This window comes from Rattus norvegicus, chromosome 13 (assembly GCF_021556685.1).
Source record: "Rattus norvegicus strain SHRSP/BbbUtx chromosome 13, alternate assembly SHRSP_T2T, whole genome shotgun sequence".
In the NCBI taxonomy this organism is placed as follows: Eukaryota; Metazoa; Chordata; class Mammalia; order Rodentia; family Muridae; genus Rattus; species Rattus norvegicus.
The window spans coordinates 2,015,477-2,040,271 of NC_141546.1; the positions used below are offsets into that span (position 1 = coordinate 2,015,477).

General features: G+C 40.0%; 1 non-coding gene and 1 pseudogene across 1 annotated transcript; one reads left to right on the forward strand and one right to left on the reverse strand.

Moving 5' to 3' along the window:
* The first annotated feature begins 282 nt into the window (after nucleotides 1–282).
* The window catches only part of LOC148001512 (cyclin-G-associated kinase pseudogene), a 44,002-nt pseudogene continuing 19,489 nt past the window's right edge, over nucleotides 283–24,795 (forward strand).
* Nucleotides 11,408–11,531, reverse strand: LOC120096390 (small nucleolar RNA SNORA44). Its single transcript, XR_015636415.1, has one exon. It is a non-coding gene; the product is annotated as a small nucleolar RNA SNORA44 (small nucleolar RNA).

A 24,795-nucleotide genomic window follows, 5' to 3' on the forward strand; every position in this document is an offset into this window, starting at 1 on the left:
TTCATTCCTGCCTTTTGTCTTCTAGGTCTTTGTCTTTGAGGTTTAGGTTGGTCTTCCTGAATTTTTCCCTAGTTTATTCAGGGCACGTATTTGGTCTTTTTCTACCGAAGTCTCAAGCCAGGGTTTCCCACTGTGATTCCCAGATATTTTCTACCTGGTGAACTTGGAGTGTATATTTGGTGAATAAAGCTACAGGAGCCCCTTCCTCTTCTGGCTTGACACGAATAACCTGTGTGTGTACGTTTCTTTAATCCCACAGGCTTTTGCCCAATTCTTGATACCATGTTGGTGCGGGATTGGGGCATCGACAAATGGAGGTCCCACCAAAATTTGAACTTTGAATTCAGCGATTCGAGATCGGGAAACACAAGGTCTACTGACGGGACATCCTGGGTGACTGACGGAGGAGCTGGGACGAATTGGGGTAAGATGGGCTAGAAAAGGCCTCAATGATTTGGGCTAGCATGAGTAAAACTTGTAATAAGAAAGGGACAGGAGTTGCACAGGCACCACACCCTAAGCGAGAGTTAAAACATATATACAGGGGCACTCCTGAGGCTGCAGAGAAGAAGAGACCACCAACACTGCTCACCCCTGCCCACATCCCTGGCCCAAGAGGAAACTGTATAAGGCCTCTGGGCTCCCGTTGGGGAGGGCCCAGGAGCGGCAGGACCCCTGCCTGAGACACCGCCGGAACCTGAAAGAAACAGACCGGATAAACAGTTCTCTGCACCCAAATCCCATGGGAGGGAGAGCTAAACCTTCAGAGAGGCAGACAAGCCTGGGAAACCAGAAGAGACTGCTCCCTGCACACACATCTCGGACGCCAGAGGAAAAAGCCAAAGACCATCTGGAACCCTGGTGCACTGAAGCTCCCGGAAGGGGCAGCACAGGTCTTCCTGGTTGCTGCCGCTGCAAAGAGCCCCTGGGCAGCACCCCACGAGCGAAGCTGAGCCTCGGGACCCCAGGTAAGACCAAATTTTCTGCTGCAAGAAAGCTGCCTGGTGAGCATGGGACACACGGAAGAAGAATTTCTCTAGGACCGGGCACGTTCTGTGTTTACCAGAAGTACCACACCCTCGGATCCCGGGCCGCAGCAGCTCTCTGCTCCCAGACACGGTGAGAGAGAGACCCAACCGCCTGGTCAGGTGGGCACTCCTGAGGCTGCAGAACGGAAGAGACCACCAACACTGCTCACCCCTGCCCACATCTCTGGCCCAAGAGGAAACTGTATAAGGCCTCTGGGCTACCGTGGGGGAGGGCCCAAGAGCAGCAGGACCCCTGCCTGAGACACCGCCGGAACCTGAAAGAAACAGACCAGATAAACAGTTCTCTGCACCCAAATCCCGTGGGAGGGAGAGCTAAACCTTCAGAGAGGCAGACAAGCCTGGGAAACCAGAAGAGACTGCTCCCTGCACACACATCTCAGACGCCAGAGGAAAAAGCCAAAGACCATCTGGAACCCTGGTGCACTGAAGCTCCCGGAAGGGGCGGCACAGGTCTTCCTGGTTGCTGCCGCTGCAGAGAGCCCGTGGGCAGCACCCCACGAGCGAACTTGAGCCTCAGGACCACAGGTAAGACCAAATTTTCTGCTGCGAGAAAGCTGCCTGGTGAACTCAAGACACAGGCCCACAGGAACAGCTGAAGACCTGTAGAGAGGAAAAACTACACGCCCGAAAGCAGAACACTCCGTCCCCATAACTGACTGAAAGAGAGGAAAACAGGTCTACAGCACTCCTGACACACAGGCTTATAGGACAATCTAGCCACTGTCAGAAATAGCAGAACAAAGTAACACTAGAGATAATCTGATGGCCAGAGGCAAGCGCAGGAACCCAAGCAACAGAAACCAAGACTACATGGCACCATCGGAGCCCAATTCTCCCATCAAAACAAACATGGAATATCCAAACACACCAGAAAAGCAAGATCTAGTTTCAAAATCATATTTGATCATGATGCTGGAGGACTTCAAGAAAGACATGAACACACTTAGGGAAACACAGGAAAACATTAATAAACAAGTAGAAGCCTACAGAGAGGAATCTCAAAAATCCCTGAAAGAATTCCAGGAAAACACAATCAAACAGTTGAAGGAATTAAAAATGGAAATAGAAGCAATCAAGAAAGAACACATGGAAACAACCCTGGATATAGAAAACCAAAAGAAGAGACAAGGAGCTGTAGATACAAGCCTCACCAACAGAATTCAAGAGGTGGAAGAGAGAATCTCAGGAGCAGAAGATTCCATAGAAATCATTGACTCAACTGTCAAAGATAATGTAAAGCGGAAAAAGCTACTGGTCAAAAACATACAGGAAATCCAGGACTCAATGAGAAGATCAAACCTAAGGATAATAGGTATAGAAGAGAGTGAGGACTCCCAGCTCAAAGGACCAGTAAATATCTTCAACAAAATCATAGAAGAAAACTTCCCTAACCTAAAAAAAGAGATACCCATAGACATACAAGAAGCCTACAGAACTCCAAATAGATTGGACCAGAAAAGAAACACCTCCCGTCACATAATTGTCAAAACACCAAACGCACAAAATATAGAAAGAATATTAAAAGCAGTAAGGGAAAAAGGTCAAGTAACATATAAAGGGAGACCTATCAGAATCACACCAGACTTCTCGCCAGAAACTATGAAGGCCAGAAGATCCTGGACTGATGTCATACAGACCCTAAGAGAACACAAATGCCAGCCCAGGTTACTGTATCCAGCAAAACTCTCAATTAACGTTGATGGAGAAACCAAGATATTCCATGACAAAACAAAATTTACACAATATCTTTCTACAAATCCAGCACTACAAAGGATAATAAATGGTAAAGCCCAACATAAGGAGGCAAGCTATACCCTAGAAGAAGCAAGAAAGTAATCGTCTTGGCAACAAAACAAAGAGAATTAAAGCACACAAACATAACCTCACATCCAAATATGAATATAAATGGAAACAATAATCACTATTCCTTAATATCTCTCAATTTCAATGGCCTCAACTCCCCAATAAAAAGACATAGATTAACAAAATGGATATGCAACGAGGACCCTGCATTCTGCTGCCTACAGGAAACACACCTCAGAGACAAAACAGACACTACCTCAGAGTGAAAGGCTGGAAAACAACTTTCCAAGCAAATGGTCAGAAGAAGCAAGCTGGAGTAGCCATTCTAATATCAAATAAAATCAATTTCCAACTAAAGTCATCAAAAAAGATAAGGAAGGACACTTCATATTCATCAAAGGAAAAATCCACCAAGATGAACTCTCAATCCTAAATATCTATGCCCCAAATACAAGGGCACCTACATATGTAAAAGAAACCTTACTTAAGCTCAAAACACACATTGCACCTCACACAATAATAGTAGGAGATTTCAACACCCCACTCTCATCAATGGACAGATCATGGAAACAGAAATTAAACAGTGATGTCGACAGACTAAGAGAAGTCATGAGCCAAATGGACTTAACGGATATTTATAGAACATTCTATCCTAAAGCAAAAGGATATTCCTTCTTCTCAGCTCCTCATGGTACTTTCTCCAAAATTGACCATATAATTGGTCAAAAAACGGGCCTCAACAGGTACAGAAAGATAGAAATCATCCCATGCGTGCTATCGGACCACCACGGTCTAAAACTGGTCTTCAATAACAATAAGGGAAGAATGCCCACATATACGTGGAAATTGAACAATGCTCTACTCAATGATAACCTGCTCAAGGAAGAAATAAAGAAAGAAATTAAAAACTTTTTAGAATTTAATGAAAATGAAGATACAACATACCTAAAATTATGGGACACAATGAAAGCTGTGCTAAGAGGAAAACTCATAGCGCTGAGTGCCTGCAGAAAGAAACAGGAAAGAGCATATGTCAGCAGCTTGACAGCACACCTAAAAGCTCTAGAACAAAAAGAAGCAAATACACCCAGGAGGAGTAGAAGGCAGGAAATAATCAAACTCAGAGCTGAAATCAACCAAGTAGAAACAAAAAGGACCATAGAAAGAATCAACAGAACCAAAAGTTGGTTCTTTGAGAAAATCAACAAGATAGATAAACCCTTAGCCAGACTAACGGGAGGACACAGAGAGTGCGTCCAAATTAACAAAATCAGAAATGAAAAGGGAGACATAACTAGAGATTCAGAGGAAATTCAAAAAAATCATCAGATCTTACTATAAAAACCTATATTCAACAAAACTTGAAAATCTTCAGGAAATGGACAATTTCCTAGACAGATACCAGGTATCGAAGTTAAATCAGGAACAGATAAACCAGTTACACAACCCCATAACTCCTAAGGAAATAGAAGTAGTCATTAAAGGTCTCCCAACCAAAAAGAGCCCAGATCCAGACGGGTTTAGTGCAGAATTCTATCAAACCTTCATAGAAGACCTCATACCAATATTATCCAAACTATTCCACAAAATTGAAACAGATGGAGCCCTACCGAATTCCTTCTACGAAGCCACAATTACACTTATACCTAAACCACACAAAGACACAACAAAGAAAGAGAACTTCAGACCAATTTCCCTCATGAATATCGACTCAAAAATACTCAATAAAATTCTGGCAAACAGAATTCAAGAGCACATCAAAACAATCATCCACCATGATCAAGTAGGCTTCATCCCAGGCATGCAGGGATGGTTTAATATAGGGAAAACCATCAAAGTGATCCATTATATAAACAAACTGAAAGAACATAACCACATGATCATTTCATTAAATGCTGAGAAAGCATTTGACAAAATTCAACACCCCTTCATGATAAAAGTCCTGGAAAGAATAAGAATTCAAGGCCCATACCTAAACATAGTAAAAGCCATATACAGCAAACCAGTTGCTAACATTAAACTAAATGGAGAGAAACTTGAAGCAATCCCACTAAAATCAGGGACTAGACAAGGCTGCCCACTCTCTCCCTACTTATTCAATATAGTTCTTGAAGTTCTAGCCAGAGCAATGAGACAACAAAAGGAGATCAAGGGGATACAGATCAGAAAAGAAGAGGTCAAATTATCACTATTTGCAGATGACATGATAGTATATTTAAGTGATCCCAAAAGTTCCACCAGAGAACTACTAAAGCTGATAAACAACTTCAGCAAAGTGGCTGGGTATAAAATTAACTCAAATAAATCAGTAGCCTTCCTCTACACAAAAGAGAAACAAGCAGAGAAAGAAGTTAGGGAAACGACACCCTTCATAATAGACCCAAATAATATAAAGTACCTCGGTGTGACTTTAACCAAGCAAGTAAAAGATCTGTACAATACGAACTTCAAGACACTGAGGAAAGAAATTGAAGAAGACCTCAGAAGATGGAATGATCTCCCATGCTCATGGATTGGCAGGATTAATATACTAAAAATGGCCATTGTACCAAAAGCAATCTACAGATGCAATGCAATCCCCATCAAACTACCAATCCAATTCTTCAAAGAGTTAGACAGAACAATTTGCAAATTCATCTGGAATAAAAAAAAACCCAGGATAGCTAAAGCTATCCTCAACAATAAAAGGACTTCAGGGGGAATCACTATCCCTGAACTCAAGCAGTATTACAGAGCAATAGTGATAAAAACTGCATGGTATTGGTACAGAGACAGACAGATAGACCAATGAAATAGAATTGAAGACCCAGAAATGAACCCACACACCTATGGTCATTGATCTTTGACAAAGGAGCCAAAACCATCCAATGACAAAAAGATAGCATTTTCAGCAAATGGTGCTGGTTCAACTGGAGGGCAACATGTAAAAGAATGCAGACCGATCCATGCTTATCACCCTGTACAAAGCTTAAGTCCAAGTGGATCAAGGACCTCCACATCAAACCAGACACACTCAAACTAATAGAAAAACTAAGGAAGCATCTGGAACACATAGGCACTGGAAAAAATTTCCTGAACAAAACACCAATGGCTTATGCTCTAAGATCAAGAATCGACAAATCGGATCTCATAAAACTGCAAAGCTTCTGTAAGGCAAAGGACACTGTGGTTAGGACAAAACGGCAACCAACAGATTGGGAAAAGATCTTTAACAATCCTACAACAGACAGAGGCCTTATATCCAAAATATACAAAGAACTCAAGAAGTTAGACCGCAGGGAAACAAATAACCCTATTAAAAAATGGGGTTCAGAGCTAAACAAAGAATTCACAGCTGAGGAATGCCGAATGGCTGAGAAACACCTAAAGAAATGTTCAACATCTTTAGTCATAAGGGAAATGCAAATCAAAACAACCCTGAGATTTCACCTCACACCAGTGAGAATGGCTAAGATCAAAAACTCAGGTGACAGCAGATGCTGGCGAGGATGTAGAGAAAGAGGAACACTCCTCCATTGTTGGTGGGATTGCAGACTGGTAAAACCATTCTGGAAATCAGTCTGGAGGTTCCTCAGAAAATTGGACATTGAACTGCCTGAGGATCCAGCTATACCTCTCTTGGGCATATACCCAAAAGATGCCTCAACATATAAAAGAGACACGTGCTCCACTATGTTCATCGCAGCCTTATTTATAATAGCCAGAAAATGGAAAGAACCCAGATGCCCTTCAACAGAGGAATGGATACAGAAAATGTGGTACATCTACACAATGGGATATTACTCAGCTATCAAAAACAACGGCTTTATGAAATTCGTAGGCAAATGGTTGGAACTGGAAAATATCATCCTGAGTGAGCTAACCCAATCACAGAAAGACATACATGGTATGCACTCATTGATAAGTGGCTATTAGCCCAAATGCTTGAATTACCCTAGATCCCTAGAACAAACGAAACTCAAGATGGATGATCAAAATGTGAATGCTTCACTCCTTCTTTAAATGAGGAAAAAGAATACCCTTGGCAGGGAAGGGAGAGGCAAAGATTAAAACAGAGACTGAAGGAACACCCATTTAGAGCCTGCCCCACATGTGGCCCATACATGTACAGCCACCCAATTAGACAAGATGGATGAAGCAAAGAAGTGCAGACCGACAGGAGCTGGATGTAGATCGCTCCTGAGAGACATAGCCAGAATACAGCAAATACAGAGGCGAATGCCAGCAGCAAACCACTGAACTGAGAATAGGTCCCCTGTTGAAGGAATCAGAGAAAGAACTGGAAGAGCTTGAAGGGGCTCGAGACCCCAAAAGTACAACAATGCCAAGCAACCAGAGCTTCCAGGGACTAAGCCACTACCTAAAGACTGTACATGGACTGACCCTGGACTCTGACCCCATAGGTAGCAATGAATATCCTAGTAAGAGCACCAGTGGAAGGGGAAGCCCTGGGTCCTGCTAATACTGAACCCCCAGTGAACTAGTCTATGGGGGGAGGGCGGCAATGGGGGGAGGGTTGGGAAGGGAATACCCATAAGGAAGGGGAGGGGGAAGGGGGATGTTTGCCCGGAAACCGGGAAAGGGAATAACACTTGAAATGTATATAAGAAATACTCAAGTTAATAATAATAAAAAAAAGAAAAAAAACATAAAAAAAAAAAGAAAGGGACAAGGTAATGGCAAAGTGGTTTTTCGTATGTGTTCTTTTAAAGTTAAGTTTTAGTCTTTGGACCCTGACTAGAGATAGTTTACACCCTAGAAATGAGAGAGAATGAAAGCATTTTGGAAAAACTGTCCTCCCAGACTCTCCGCAGATACTTTGGAGAATGAGAAAATCTTTCTGAGAGCTCTCCTAGGAACAGAGGGAAGTCAGGAGATGTCTTGACTCTCTGCTGGCTCCTGTTGGAGAAATGCTTATTTCTGGTTCTGAGTTCCATAGGTAGGGTATCTGGGTCCCTTCGGTGGGAACCATCTAGTTTTTTCCCCTCTTTGTCTATTGTCTGTCCTTGGTGCACCAAGCTGTCCATGTCTGTCAGTTTATGTCTGTGGTTTTTGTTTCTTGTTTCTTAAATGTTTTATCTTTAATGGTCAATAGAAAAAATGGTAAAAACTTTATCTGCCGGTCATTCACACCTTGATTTGGTTTTAACTCATTTCGAAAAAGGAACTGTAATTTGAATGGAGTCATTCTAGACAACATGTGGCATGAGCCAACCTAGGGAAACAAGTCTAAATTGAGATAATATTTTTATGGAATTCTAATCCTAGAAACCAGGATTCTAAAAGATTTTAGGACAATGTCTCTTTGTTGAGGTATTGGAGACCACACCATCGTGTGTTCATATGTAGGAATTGGCAGTCAAACCTTGTAGCATGAAGGGTAGACTCAGTGTTTTGGAGACTGGACTTTGGAGGCTGTATTTTTGTTAGAGGTTGAGTTTTGCTTTCCAGAGTTGTGGTTGTGCTCCGGTGTTACAAGGAGAACTTAAAGATTGTGTTTAAGGATTGCCAGTGTTACACTGGCTAACTCAAACTTATTTGTAATTAAATAAAAAATAATCAAACAGGTAGAGATTGTTACCGGATTTATGAAGGACTGATGAGGTTTTGGAACTTGTGAGAGCATTACAGCCTGTTTGCTTACTCCAACTGCCATTTCAAGATAGATTTAGAGGATTGATTTTGTGCAATTTGTTTACATCCTGGTGATTGTGAGTTTTCAATTTGTGAACTTGCTTATAATTTTAGAGAACTCATGAAGTGATATCATTAAAAAATTTTACAAAAGAATATCTATTGGCCTTGTATTATGTAATTTTGTTGCTTCTTCAATGTAAGAAATTAGAACATTGAATCTTTCAGTGTATATGGAAATTTTTACTACAGACCTTTACTCTCACAATGAGCTTTAATATTTGGGGAGTAGCTGTTCCTGCAAAAAATATTGAACATTCCCTTTTTAATATTTGAAACTAATTTTAAGCTTCTAAGGATATGTTAATTGGCTAAGTACCTCACCTTACCAGAAGACTTAGGTCTTTGTTATCCTCATTGGAGATAAAGCTTCAGTTGTGTTAATACAAAATTGTAGGCTAGAGTCTTGAAAGTATTTTAAAAAAAGAAACCTGGTAAAACATTTCTTATTCCAAGTAGCAATTAAATTGTTTATTACAAGATACTGTATTTGCCCTATCACATATACAAATTTTTCATACAAAATTGATGATTTTACTCTTAGCATGCTTTTGTATTTACTGTAAATTTGTGCATGCAACCCATAGAAAATGTGCTTACTCTATTTATAAGTGGTTGATCTAATGAAAATGCTACATTTGTGATTGGACCACTTGTTTATTCTCTAGAGTTTCCCCTTGCTCAGCACAGATTATTGAATTACATGCTATAGACGCTGTTTTTTAAATGTTAAAAAATCAAGCTTTCAATTCATGTAGTGATAGCCAATGTGTGGCTTGTGGTTTACAATTGATTAAAAAGTTTTCCTTTTTTTTTTAGATAGTAATAACCCTCAAATTTTACAATTAGTTAATGCTTTATTGGAGGCAAGTTTTCTATATAAAATAAGTGAGTCATGATTTCAGTGTGAATGTCTGACAACTCACTGTCCTTTCAGTGCTTTGGCTCAGACAACTAAACAAAACCATAGACCCAGCTCTTTGAAAATGATAATGGAGTTGATAGCACACACTCATGAAAAGAGGAAGACTCCATTTCCTTACTCCCAACTCCCAGCCTTGCTCTGCCAGCTCTGGGATTTGTAAGTAAGGTTAAATCTGGGCCATGTTTACAGGATTTGGCATTTCTAATTAATGCTTATGTTTAGGTAAATAAAGTTGGTGAGGGGCTGGAGAGATGGCTTAGTGGTTAAGAGCACTAAGTACTGTTCCTTTATAGGTCATTTAAGAACTCAAACTGAATTGCCTGGATCCCTTAACAAGGGAAGTGAACGATACCAGGCAGATTATAGCCCTTACATAAGAACAATTAGTCAAAAAAATTTCATTCTTTTTTTTTTTTTTTTTTGGTTCTTTTTTTTTCGGAGCTGGGGACCGAACCCAGTGCCTTGCGCTTCCTAGGTAAGCCCTCTACCACTGAGCTAAATCCCCAGTCCCTCATTCTTTTTATCACCAAAACAATAAAGCTGGAGACAATAATTTGTTATACAAGTCAATTTGTATATACAAGTGCTTAGTGTCCTCAATTTAATCCTCGAGGACTTACCTTAATAAACAATATCTTAACAATATCTTAATAAGTAAAAAGGGGAAGTTATATCCCTGTATGCTATACTATTATTTAAATAATGCCTTTTTTATTTCAATTTTAAAATTTGGATGCCAAGGAACACTCTGAATGTCTACGGCACCCTACAACTAGGCATACTTCTGCCTAGGTAAAGTAAAAGGATCCACATATTGACATGATCCTGTCCAGGTATTTTTATGGGGAAGACGGCATGTTTGTGTTTTTTCTACAGGATGCTACAGGAGTGTGCCAGCTGCCTGAGTGGCTGGTGAGACATGCTGATCCTGGGAGCATGAAGATTCAGTTCTCCTGGTTTGGGTCCCTGGACTCATTCCCTTGTTTTTAGAGGAAGATGGAGGATTTCCCCTCATTTTTTGTCATCACAGAGATCTTGGCATTGTTGCAGTCATTGTTACTGTCACTGCATGTCCCATCCCACCATGGCCTGCGCCCCAACCCTCTGTGCACCACTGCTTGCCAGAGAAAACTGGACTCCAGCTGTTACCACTGCCACCCCTCATTCCCCTTGCGGCTCTTGCCACCTTGACTGGTGTTGTCATTTTTGCAGTCTTTAGCTTCACAGAAATTCCATCTGTGTGAAACTGCTGTGGATTGGGGAACTCTGCCCTGATTGTGCAGATCTCAGACATGGTTCCATTGCCTGCCAGTTTTTCCAGAGAAGAATGGCCGATACTAAACTGTCCTAGGAAAGACCTTGGCATTTTTGCTGCTATTGTTGCAGCCATTTTGTCTGCAGTTTCTGGACTTACCCTTCCCCAATCTATTGTTAGGCAAGCATAGTGGGTGAACTTTCTGGAGTAGTTGCTGATAATTGGGAATTCTAAATTTTATTACGGGAGTAGCTTGACAACAGCCCTTGGTGATATGGCCCTCCGAGTTTGGCCTAGGGCCCTTGTGCTTTTTTTTTTTTTTTTTAAATTTGAAGTCTTTATTGAACCAATTGCATGTTAGGTTACAAAGGTATTTCACTTTTCCAAAATGCTGTTTCTCTTTGTAGACCAATCTGGCCACAAAAGGCTACCTGGCTTAGTATTAGCCAGAAACTTCTAAATCCCAGTGTGATCTTCTTGTGGCATTTTTCCAACAAATAATGCAGACCAAATCACAAGATGGCCACCTCACTGTTCACATGGTCCTTAGGTTAATGAGCAGAGGCTGACAGGCTGTCTCCTGACTCTTCCAAGAACCGCCCAAGTGCACACTGCAGAGGGAAAGTTTGTTGTGAATACCACAGGACAGAAGGACAGACAGCTCATAACTCCAGTGGAAAAACATATAGGAGAGCTGAGTGGCAACAGCAGGCACTATGATAACCTGGGCTGTCAAAGTCTCTCCGTTACTCTGGCATGCAGTGGCCCTTGTGCTTCTTATCACATGTGCAAATAGCACTTCCAGACGTGGGCAGCAACTAAGTAGGTGTTTTTCTCCTTGATAGGAGAAAAACCTTCTGCACAAATTGGGCTCAGCCTTCACGAGAAGCAGTTAGCTGACAGCGGGCAACTCTTTGGGTCCAGGCTTCACCTAAAGCAGGAAATTCTGAGGCTGGAAGAATATTCTAATGACGGGAAAGAAGCTTGTCATCTCAAAGTGACCTAAGACAGGCTGCTGCTTGAAATTATTATAGGGGGACTTGCTTAATAAAAAAATAAATAAATAAAATAGGGGGACTTGTCAGAGCCTCCTGGATCCCATGCAATGTTGCACCCACCTTGTCAGACCCTTCTGGGTCTCTTGCAGGGTTTGACCCCTGCTGAGCCCTGCTGATGCATGTGGAAGCCTTTTTTTTTCCTAACAAAGGAGCAGTCTGGCCTAGTACAGAAACACCTGGGAGACACACCTGGGTGGTGGTAAATTCATTCCTGCCTTTTGTCTTCTTGGTCTTTGTCTTTGACATTTAGGCTGGCCTTCCTGGATTTTTCCCTAGTTTATTTAGGGCAAGTAGTTGATCTTTTGCTACTGCAATCTCGAGCCAGGGTTTCCCACTGTGATTTTCAGATATTTTCCACCTGGTGAACATGAGTATATATTTGGTGAATAAAGCTACAGGAGCCCCTTCCTCTTCTGGCTTGACACGAATAACCTGTGTGTGTATGTTTCTTTAATCCCACAGGCTTTTGCCCGATTCGCGGGACACTGTCGGTGCGGGCATGGGGCATCGACAGTAAATTTCAACAATGGAGTATTATTCAGTTACTAAAAACAGTGATATGAAAAGTGTAGGCAAATGCATAGAACAATGAAAAATCATCATGAATGAGGTAATCCAGACCCAGAAAGAAAAACATGATACATACTTATAAGTAAATATTACCTGTTAAGCAAATGTTAATCATACTGCAATCGACAGAAAGACCAAGTAACAAGGATGGCTGTATGAGGATTGCATGGATATTCTTGGCAAGAAGAAACAGAATAGATTTCATGAATGAGGTTCGGTCTTGTGAGAATGGGGATATGAGGGGTCAGGTTGGGAAAATGAGAGTCATTTCTTTGGCGGGGTTTTGGGGGAGATGGAACCTGAATGCAACAGAAACTCCCAGGAATATATGAGGGTAACCCTTAGCATGATGCCTGTAATGCAAGATACAGAGCCTGAACTGGCCATTATCTGTAACTGTAACCAAGGCTTCTAGTGATAGGCCTAGACTGGGAAACCAATTCAGCCATAAAATAATTGAACTATATAATCTTTCCTGCTTACAAGATATTCCGGTGTAATGGAGCTGCATATCCTGTGGGAGTAGCCAATCAGTGAATCGAATAATTTAAAGAACACAACATGATATGTGGGTCAGGATGAACAGGAAATATCAGCTGAATATCTCTGAGATCTGTGATGGAAGAAAATCAAAAAAATTATCCCTAGTGACATTTTTATACACACATAGGTTGGTGATTGCACAATTTTCACCAAAGACTTGCTAGCATGTGGTAGGAAAAAATGGAGAAACCGTCAAAAAAAATTACACAGAGATAAAGCACAATTGAAGATCATCAGGTCCCTCACCTTGGAGACTATAGCCTTGGAGGAATGAATAAGTTTGGCAAAAGAAGAGAGCAAAGCCCATAAATATGACCTAAGTAGGGGTCATAGTGACTCACAGAGGTACAAGCACCAATTATAAAGTCTGTTTGTGTCTGCAGTAAGTCCTTTGGATACACATTATGGTTATTACTTATTATTATCATGCAATTCGTAACAGTGGGTGTGAGGGTATTTTGTATTTATCTGCTCTTGATACTTTTTTTTTGTGGTTTCTAAATTGGGTTGCCTTACTCATCCTTGATATGAGTGTTTTTGCCTAGTCTTTTCCTTCTAAATTTTATTCTTCTTCTTATTTTTATTTCCTAACCACAGTTTACCCTCCTTCCTCTTTTCTCAGTGCTTCTCCTCACTGGCCATTTATCCAACTCCATCTATTGCTCATTCATTTCCATTCAGAAAATAGCAGGGCTTTCCTGGATATTAATGCATATTTCATATCAAGTTACAGTAAGTCTAAGCACCTCCTTTCATATTAAAGTCAAATTAGGCAACCCCATATGGGGAAAAGGAAGCAAAGACACAGAGATAGCATGTACTCTCACTTTTAGAAGCCCTACTGGAAGACCAAGGTAGGAAAAAATCATGTAGGCTTCCTGGTGAGCAATTCAGACTTTGTGAGCCTCTATGGGCTCAAGTGAGTTGATTTTGTGGGTTTTCTTGTGTTGTTCTTGTCTCCTCTAGTGTTTACAATGTTTTCTTCCTCTGTTCCACAGAATTTCTTGAGCTTCACCTAATGTTTGCATGTGGATCTGTGCATCTGTTTCCATCCCTGGGAGGCCTTTTTTTAATTTTTTTTCATTTCTCTTTTTTTGTTTTTCTGAAGGGAAATTGAGGAGCTGCTGATCTGGAGAAGATTGCATTGGGGAACAGAAAAAAAAGGTGTTCTGAAGGACTAGTGTCAGAATACCAACATTTCCACTTTCATTTTTTTAAATTTATTCATATATGTGTCTATACGTGCGTGGGATTACTTCATGTACTGCATGGTACACAGGTGTACCATGTGCATGTTAGGGGCCTGTGGTTATCAGAAGAGGGCATCAGACACACTGGAACTAAGATTACATGTGGTCCTTAGCCAACCAGTCTACTATCAACTGAATCCACGTCCCCTGTAAGCACAGCCAGTGTTCATATTTGCTAAGCCATCTTTCTGGTCTTCTTTCCCCAAAATGCTCAAAAGTCTTAAGTATTCAATTGAATCTAGGGACTGGGGAGATATTCATAATGAAAGATTAGTATGAGTTCAGATCGCTAATACATAGATGTGATGATATATACTTGTAATTCCAGAGCTAAAGAGGTGGAGAAAGGAAGATACTAGGGTTCAGTGGACATCCATCCAAACTAAGTCAATGAGCTTTAGGTTCAGTGAGAGACACACTATAAAAAAATCAATTGTTAATGCGACTGAGAAGACATCTATGTCTGACTTCCATATACATATCCATACATAGGTATAACATATAGATACACAAATGAGTTTATGTTTTTTTTTTAAATTTGTGTTGAATTTATTTTTTTAACTTCCATATTCAACAATCTTAGTATGTGTATAAAATAATGACACATTAATGGACAACACTTCCCTTTTGTCTATCTGTTTTATGACAATACCATCTGAATATAAACATTCTCTCAAGTAAGGAGAGGGAGGTACATAGGATGCAAGAGGTAGCAAATATTACTTAAGTAGAAAAGCTGAAACTTTGAAAACTCATTAGCATCCCTTTCCTGATTATAGAAGCAATAAGCAAAAGACAGGGGAGACATTTCTGACTTTCTGAGCTGCACAGAGACTCTCCATCATAGCAAGCTACACACATGTCTTCAGAGAGTGACAGGGATGCATGTTCCATGCCCAGCAATCAATGTTTGGAAAGTTTCATTTTGACAGAGTTGTGTTTGACACATCCCTGGTCTTGGAAGTAACCCCCACCTATGTTCTTGTAGCTAACTCTGCCAAAACCAACTGCTTCATTAACTTTGATATTTGTTTAATCATAACTTTAATCTGGCATGATTTGTTATCTGGGGTGAAAACTTTTTCTATACAGTAAAAGGTTCACCAAATGCTGGTATGTAGCAATCACTGTCTTTTGTTTAATTTTAAAGAAACCCTGAAAAATATAATATTGCTATATGGTCTTGAACATGCTGATAAAGTGCATGTAAAAGAGACATAGAATTAGCCAGTCCCAGAAGACAGCCAACAGATCCTCTGATAAACTCTGATTAAAGCATCATCAAGAGAAAGATCTTTCCAAGGGAAGATTTTGAAGGTGAATAAATATAGCATTGTTCATATTAGAGTAAGTAAAAGTATCCAAAAGCCCAACCCCTCTCTCTCTCTGTGTGTTTGACGTAAATATATCTTCCATAATAAATATGAGTTTTCCCTACTTGTTTTGCTATAAATGATCTTCATTTTGATAACAGAACTGTAGTGGACCATCAAGACTACATTGATGGTGTTGCATCATTTACACAGATCTCCAGCTTCCTGTTTAGAATGTGCATTGTGTTTGATGTCTATATTACTTGGCTGTTGATAGCTACCTTAGAAAAATTTACACCTCTGTGTTTACTGAGATTTTATCATGCCTGATACTGTCATAGGTTGCCTGTCCCACTTTTATTTTCATTCTTTTTTTTTCAGTTTTTTTTATTTATTTAATACTTAATAATAATTCTTTGGTTTCCGGGCAAACACCCTCCTCTCCCCTCCCCATCCTTATCCGTGTTCCCCTACCAACCCTCCCCCCATTGCCGCCCTCCCCGCAACAGTCTAGTTCACTGGGGGTTCAGTCTTAGCAGGACCCAGGGCTTCCCCTTCCACTGGTGCTCTTACTAAGATATTCATTGCTACCTATGAGGTCAGAGTCCAGGGTCAGTCCATGTATAGTCTTTAGGTAGTGGCTTAGTCCCTGGAAGCGCTGGTTGCTTGGCATTGTTGTACATATGGGGTCACGAGCCCCTTCAAGCTCTTCCAGTTCTTTCTCTGATTCCTTCAACGGGGGTCCTATTCTCAGTTCAGTGGTTTGCTGCTGGGATTCGCCTCTGTATTTGTTGTATTCTGGATGTGTCTCTCAGGAGCGATCTACATCCGGCTCCTGTCGGTCTGCACTTCTTTGCTTCATCCATCTTGTCTAATTGGGTGGCTGTATATGTATGGGCCACATGTGGGGCAGGCTCTGAATGGGAGTTCCTTCAGTCTCTGTTTTAATCTTTGCCTCTCTCTTCCCTGCCAAGGGTATTCTTGTTCCCCTTTTAGAGAAGGAGTGAAGCATTCACATTTTGATCATCCGTCTTGAGTTTCATTTGTTCTAGGCATCCAGGCTCATTCAAGAATTTGGGCTAATAGCCACTTATCAGTGAGTGCATACCATGTATGTGTTTCTGTGATTGGGTTAGCTCACTCAGGATGATATTTTCCAGTTCCAAACATTTGCCTACGAATTTCGTAAAGCCGTTGTTTTTGATAGCTGAGTAATATTCCATTGTGTAGATGTACCACATTTTCTGTATCCATTCCTCTGTTGAAGGGCATCTGGGTTCTTTCCAGCTTCTGGCTATTATAAATAAGGCTGCGATGAACATAGTGGAACACGTGTCTTTTTTATATTTTGGGACATCTTTTGGGTATATGCCCAAGAGAGGTATAGCTGGATCCTCAGGCAGTTCAATATCCAATTTTCTGAGGAACCTCCAGACTGATTTCCAGAATGGTTGTCCCAGTCTGCAATCCGACCAACAATGGAGGAGTGTTCCTCTTTCTCCACATCCTCGCCAGCATCTGCTGTCACCTGAGTTTTTGATCTTAGCCATTCTCACTGGTGTGAGGTGAAATCTCAGGGTTGTTTTGATTTGCATTTCCCTTATGACTAAAGATGTTGAACATTTCTTTAGGTGTTTCTCAGCCATTTGGCATTCCTCAGCTGTGAATTCTTTGTTTAGCTCTGAACCCCATTTTTTAATAGGGTTATTTGTCTCCCTGCGGTCTAACTTCTTGAGTTCTTTCTATTTTGGATATAAGGCTTCTATCTGTTGTAGGATTGTTAAAGATCTTTTCCCAATCTATTGGTTGCCGATTTGTCCTAACCACAGTGTCCTTTGCCTTATAGAAGCTTTGCAGTTTTATGAGATCCCATTTGTCGAATCTTGATCTTAGAGCATAAGCCATTGGTGTTTTGTTCAGGAAATTTTTTCCAGTGCCCATGTGTTCCAGATGCTTCCCTAGTTTTTCTTCTATTAGTTTGAGTGTATCAGGTTTGATGTGGAGGTCCTTGATCCACTTGGACTTAAGCTTTGTATAGGGTGATAAGCATGGATCAATCTGCATTCTTCTACATGTTGACCGCCAGTTGAACCAGCACCATTTGCTGAAAATGCTATCTTTTTTCCATTGGATGGTTTTGGCTCCTTTGTCAAGTGACCATAGGTGTGTGAGTTCATTTCTGGGTCTTCAATTCTATTCCATTGGTCTATCTGTCTGTCTCTGTACCAACACCTTGCAGTTTTTATCACTATTGCTCTGTAATACTGCTTGAGTTCAGGGATAGTGATTCCCCCTGAAGTCCTTTTATTGTTGAAGATAGTTTTAGCTATCCTGGGTTTTTTGTTATTCCAGATGAATTTGCAAATTGTTCTGTCTAACTCTTTGAAGAATTGGATTGGTATTTTGATGGGGATTGCAGTGAATCTGTAGATCGCTTTTGGTAAAATGGCCATTTTTACTATATTAATCCTGCGAATCCATGAGCATGGGAGATCTTTCCATCTTCTGAGGTCTTCTTCAATTTCTTTCTTCAGTGTCTTGAAGTTCTTCCTGTACAGATCTATTACTTGCTTGGTTAAAGTCACACCGAGGTACTTTATATTATTTGGGTCTATTATGAAGGGTGTTGTTTCCCTAATTTCTTACTCGGCTTGTTTCTCTTTTGTGTAGAGGAAGGCTACTGATTTATTTGAGTTAATTTTATACCCAGCCACTTTGCTGAAGTTGTTTATCAGCTTTAGTAGTTCTCTGGTGGAACTTTTGGGATCACTTAAATAAACTATCATATCATCTGCAAATAGTGATATTTTGACTTCTTCTTTTCCGATCTGTATCCCCTTGACCTCCTTTTCTTGTCTGATTGCTCTGGCTAGGACTTCAAGAACGATATTGAATAAGTAGGGAGAGAGTGGGCAGCCTTGTCTTGTCCCTGATTTTAGTGGGATTGCTTCAAGTTTCTCTCCATTTAGTTTAATGTTAGCAACTGGTTTGCTGTATATGGCTTTTACTATGTTTAGGTATGGGCCTTGAATTCCTATTCTTTCCAGGACTTTTATCATGAAGGGGTGTTGAATTTTGTCAAATGCTTTCTCAACATCTAATGAAATGATCATGTGGTTTTGTTCTTTCAGTTTTTTTATATAATGGATCACGTTGATGGTTTTCCGTATATTAAACCATCCCTGCATGCCTAGGATGAAGCCTACTTGATCATGGTGGATGATTGTTTTGATGTGCTCTTGGATTCGGTTTGCCAGAATTTTATTGAGTATTTTTGTGTCGATATTCATAAGGGAAATTGGTCTGAAGTTCTCTTTCTTTGTTGGATCTTTGTGTGGTTTAGGTATAAGAGTAATTGTGGCTTCGTAGAAGGTATTCGGTAATGATCCATCTGTTTCAATTTTGTGGAATAGTTTGGATAATATTGGTATGAGGTCTTCTATGAAGGTTTGATAGAATTCTGCACTAAACCCGTCTGGACTTGGGAACTTTTTGGTTGGGAGGCCTTTAATGACTGCTTCTATTTCCTTAGGAGTTATGGGGTTGTTTAACTGGTTTATCTGTTCCTGACTTAACTTCGGTACCTGATATTTCTCTAGGAAATTGTCCATTTCCTGTAGATTTTCAAGTTTTGTTGAATATCGCTTTTATAGTAAGATCTGATGATTTTTTGAATATCCTCTGAATCTCTAGTTTTGTCTCCCTTTTCATTTCTGATTTTGTTAATTTGGAAGCACTCTCTGGGTCCTCTCGTTAGTCTGGCTAAGGGTTTATCTATCTTGTTGATTTTCTCAAAGAACCAACTTTTGATTCTGTTGATTCTTTCTATGGTTCTTTTTTTTTTTTCTACTTGGTTGATTTCAGCTCTGAGTTTGATTATTTCCTGCCTTCTACTCCTCCTGGGTGTATTTGCTTCTTTTTGCTCTAGAGCATTTAGGTGTGCTGTCAAGCTGCTGACATATGCTCTTTCCTGTTTCTTTCTGCAGGCACTCAGCGCTATGAGTTTTCCTCTTAGCACAGCTTTCATTGTGTCCCATAAATTTGGGTATGTTGTACCTTCATTTTCATTAAATGCTAAAAAGTTTTGAATTTCTTTCTTTATTTCTTCCTTGACTAGGTTATCATTGAGTAGAGCATTGTTCAATTTCCACGTATATTTGGGCATTCTTCCCTTATTGTTATTGAAGACCAGTTTTAGGCCGTGGTGGTCTGATAGCACTCATGGGCTTATTTCTATCTTTCTGTACCTGTTGAGGCCCGTTTTTTGACCAACTATATAGTCAATTTTGGAGAAAGTACCATGAGGAGCTGAGAAGAAGGTATATTCTTTTGCTTTAGGATAGAATGTTCTATAAATATCTGTTAGTCCATTTGGCTCATGACTTCTCTTAGTCTGTCTACGTCTCTGTGTAATTTCCGTTTCCATAATCTGTCCATTGATGAGAGTGGGGTGTTGAAATCTCCCACTATTTTTTTTTTTGAAAAGATAACCAGATTTTCTTTTATTGTTCTTTATCTAGTTCCTTTTTTTTTTTTTTAACATTTTTTTTTAATTAACTTGACTATTTCTTATATACATTTCGAGTGTTATTCCCTTTCCCGGTTTCCGGGCAAACATCCCCCTCCCCCCCTCCCCTTCCTTATGGGTGTTCCCCTCCCAACCCTCCCCCCATTGCCGCCCTCCCCCCATAGTCTAGTTCACTGGGGGTTCAGTCTTAGCAGGACCCAGGCCTTCCCCTTCCACTGGTGCTCTTACTAGGATATTCATTGCTACCTATGGGGTCAGAGTCCAGGGTCAGTCCATGTATAGTCTTTAGGTAGTGGCTTAGTCCCTGGAAGCTCTGGTTGCTTGACCCTGTACAAAGCTTAAGTCCAAGTGGATCAAGGACCTCCACATCAAACCAGACACACTCAAACTAATAGAAGAAAAACTAGGGAAGCATCTGGAACACATGGGCACTGGAAAAAATTTCCTGAACGAAATCTCCCACTATTATTGTGTGAGGTGCAATGTGTGTTTTGAGCTTTAGTAAGGATTCTTTTATGTATGTTGGTGCCCTTGTATTTGGGGCATAGATATTTAGGATTGAGAGTTCATCTTGGTGGATTTTTCCTTTGATGAATATGAAGTGTCCTTCCTTAGCTTTTTTGATGACTTTTAATTGAAAATTGATTTTATTTGATATTAGAATGGCTACTCCAGCTTGCTTCTTCTGACCATTTGCTTGGAAAGTTGTTTTCCAGCCTTTCACTCTGAGGTAGTGTCTGTCTTTGTCTCTGAGGTGTGTTTCCTGCAGGCAGCAGAATGCAGGGTCCTTGTTGCATATCCACTTTGTTAATCTATGTCTTTTTATTGTGGAGTTGAGGCCATTGATGTTGAGAGATATTAAGGAATAGTGATTATTGCTTCCTGTTATATTCATATTTGGATGTGAGGTTATGTTTGTTTGCTTTTCTTCTCTTTGTTTTGTTGCCAAGACGATTACTTTCTTGCTTCTTCTAGGGTATAGCTTGCCTCCTAATGTTGGGCTTTACCCTTTATTATCCTTTGTAGTGCTGGATTTGTAGAAAGATATTGTGTAAATTTGGTTTTGTCATGGAATATCTTGGTTTCTCCATCTATGCTAATTGAGAGTTTTGCAGGATACAGTAACCTGGGCTGGCACTTTTGTTATCGTAGGGTCTGTATGACATCAGTCCAGGATCTTCTGGCCTTCATAGTTTCTGGCAAAAAGTCTGGTGTGATTCTAATAGGTCTGCCTTTATATGCTACTTTTTCCCTTACTGCTTTTTATATTCTTGCTTTATTTTGTGCGTTTGGTGTTTTGACTATTATGTGACGGGAGGTGTTTCTTTCCTGGTCCAATCTATTTGGAGTTCTGTAGGCTTCTTTATGCCTATGGGTATCTCTTTTTTTAGGTTAGAGAAGTTTTCTTCTATGATTTTGTTGAAGATATTGACTGGTCCTTTGAGCTGGGAGTCTTCACTCTCTTCTATACCTATTATCCTTAGGTTTGTTCTTCTCATTGAGTCCTGGATTTCCTGTATGTTTTGGACCAGTAGCTTTTTCTGCTTTACATTATCTTTGACAGTTGAGTCAATGATTTCTAGGGAATCTTCTGCTCCCGAGATTTTCTCTTCCATCTCTTTTATTCTGTTGGTGAAGCTTCTATCTACAGCTCCTTGTCTCTTCTTTTGATTTTCTATATCCAGGTTTGTTTCCATGTGTTCTTTCTTGATTTCTTTTATTTCCATTTTTAATTCCTTCAACTGTTTGATTGTGTTTTCCTGGAATTCTTTCAGGCATTTTTGTGTCTCCTCTCTATGGCTTTCTACTTGTTTATTTATGTTTTCCTGGAATTCTTTCAGGCATTTTTGCGATTCCTCTCTGTAGGCTTCTACTTGTTCTCTAAGGGAGTTCTTCAAGTCTTTCTTGAAGTCCTCCAGCATCATGATCAAATATGAATTTGAAACTAGATCTTGCTTTTCTGGTGTGTTTGGATATTCCATGTTTTTTTTTGGTGGGAGAATTGGGCTCCGATGATGGCATGTAGTCTTGGTTTCTGTTGCTTAGGTTCCTGCGCTTGCCTCTCGCCATCAGCTTATCTCTAGTGTTACTTTGTTCTGCTATTTCTGACAGTGGCTAGACTGTCCTATAAGCCTATAATATGTGTGTATTAGGCTGTTCAGTTAATGCCATCAGAGAACATGGTTCTGGCTTTGAGAGCAATATGAATTACTTCTACACTGCAGGAAAAAATTACTTGAGCAAAACAACTTTAGGACTAAATTTCTTTTGATTCTCAGTGCTAAGGTAATGTCCATGCAGTGAGAATGGCACAGGAGCAGAAACATGAGTCATCTGTTCATGTGGCATCCATAATCAAGAAGCAGAGAGGGGTGAATGCTAGTGCTCACCTCACTTGGACCCTTTTGTTCAGTCCTGGATCTCTTCCCATGGAATAATGATTGTATTTAGGGTGGCTCAGTGTTGATTATAACCAAGGCACAAATGTGTGTTCCTAGGAACATTGTGAGGTATTACCAATCTCTCTCAGCTTTTTTGACAAGCTTACTCCTGGGATTTATGTATCAGGGTTCAATTCTTTTTCAAGCAGAGGCATATATTCTCTAAGGCATCCTGTGATTGGATGAAAGCTTCATTTTTAATGATTTACTTTATATTTATGCATATTTGATTTTCTGTATGTACAGTAACCAATTTCAGGCCTGGTGTTCTTAAAGATGAGAAGATAGAATTGGATTCTCTAGAACTACAATTGTAGGTAATATAAGCCACCATATGGATGCTGTTAAATGAAATTAGCCCTATGCAAAACAAGATATCCCTTTTAATTTTTGAGCATAGCACTAGCCCTAAGCTTATTATTTATGGTTGGCAACTACTTCCTGTATGGTAGATTTCACGAATGTCTCCTTCTGGAGATTTGACATTGTTCTTTTTTTTTTTTTTTTTTTTTTTTTTTCAGAGCTGGGGACCAAACCCAGGGCCTTGTGCTTGCTAGGCAATCGCTCTACGACTGAGCCAAATCCCCAACCCCAACAGTCTTCTTTATTAATTCCTTCACCTCAAAGGGAATATACGGGAGCTCCTTATTTCATATCAACCCAAAAGCCACACAAACACACAACTTCTTAAATTTTAAAGAACATCCTAACTGTTTGATGAGCCTATTAAACCTTAGAAGTTTGGTTTATGGCACAAACCTGTAATATCAACTACATTTAAGTATGAAGCAATGGTAATTTAAGGTATGTCTAGTTTACAAGAATTAATTCAAAAAAAGGTTGGACAACATAAAGAGGTTCCATCTGAAAAGAAAATAAAACATTTAAAAAGAGAGCTGTAGATGAAGCTCAGGACTGAGAAGTTGGTTAGCATAAACAAGATCCTAGATTTACTCCTCAGTACAAAAAAAAATCTTAGATTATCACCATCAGAGATCATAATTAATGTTGGTTATCATTAAATAACCAAATAATCAGAGAAGGCCAAACCATTTATTACTCAGGAACTATGACCCTTGTGTTTCATGGTTGATTCAAATCTTAGAGGAAGAAAGCTCTAGAAAAGTAAATACTATCTTGTCAATCAACAAAACCAGCTGAAGTGAGAGCCAACTAAAACATTCCTTGATTAGATTCATATTAGTAAATAAATGACTTCTCAATTAGATAAACCAAGGTTTGTATTCTAATTACTATTTTCTCTGATAGTTTTTAAATAATTTACTTAATTTCTCTGAGATGATAACTAGGTATAACATACCTGGAAGGAATGAGTTATGTCTTGGAACGCACCAGGGAACTACAAACAAAAATTATGTATTAGTTACATGTAATATTACTAAGCCAAAAATACTTAAGAAAAAAAGAGATTCCTTTGGCTCACAGTTTGAAAAATGACTCCTTCAAGGTGGAGAATGTGTGGCGGTTATAATGACTCCTTTGTGTTAGCAGGAGTGTAAGGGAACTGAGCATATTGCTTTTAATTTTGGCTTTTTAATTATCTTGCTATTTTTAAAGGTATGAAAATGCATGAATAGGTATGATAATAGGAATGATATGACCCGTCAAGCCAAAAATACTTAAGAAAAAAAGATATTCCTTTGGCTCACAGTTTGAAAAATGACTCCTTCAAGGTGGAGAATGTGTCACGGTTATAATGACTCCTTTGTGGTAGCAGGAATGTAAAGGAACTGAGCATATTGCTTTTAATTTTGGCTTTTTAATTATCTTGCTATTTTTAAAGGTATGAAAATGCATGAATAGGTATGATAATAGGTATGATATGACCCGTCCAGCAGGTCCAGTTACTCAGGGTCCCGAAGAGGCACTACCTGAGGGTCAAGGGGGGGGAGAAAAGAAGGAGACCAAGCAAGGTTCTGTTGTCAAGGTCTCGTTTATTGAGAGGAATGTACAGCATTTAAAGCTCTGAAGCAGGAATTGGAGCAGGAACTGAAGCTTAGGATGGGAGGAGTAGTGGGAAGTGCCCAAGGACATAAGGTGAATCATTAAACTGCAAGATATCCTCCTTAGACAAAGATGCAACAGTCTTTCGGGGACAAGTTCTTTGAAAAGGTCAAGCCCTTCTCAGGAATATGCTCAGGGCAGAGCTCTAGCTTTGCTTAGATTGGATATCCGGTCCCCGACATCTCCACCTTTCCTTAACTATCAGTGGGAGGAAGTTCTGTCTATATGATGTGCATTTACAACCAGCACCTGGTTGGTGAAGCCCCGTGTCTTAGTCTACACAGGTTGCCCCCACGTCTGGCACTCTCACTTAGGTTCCATTATTTCTGCCAGGGTGGAAG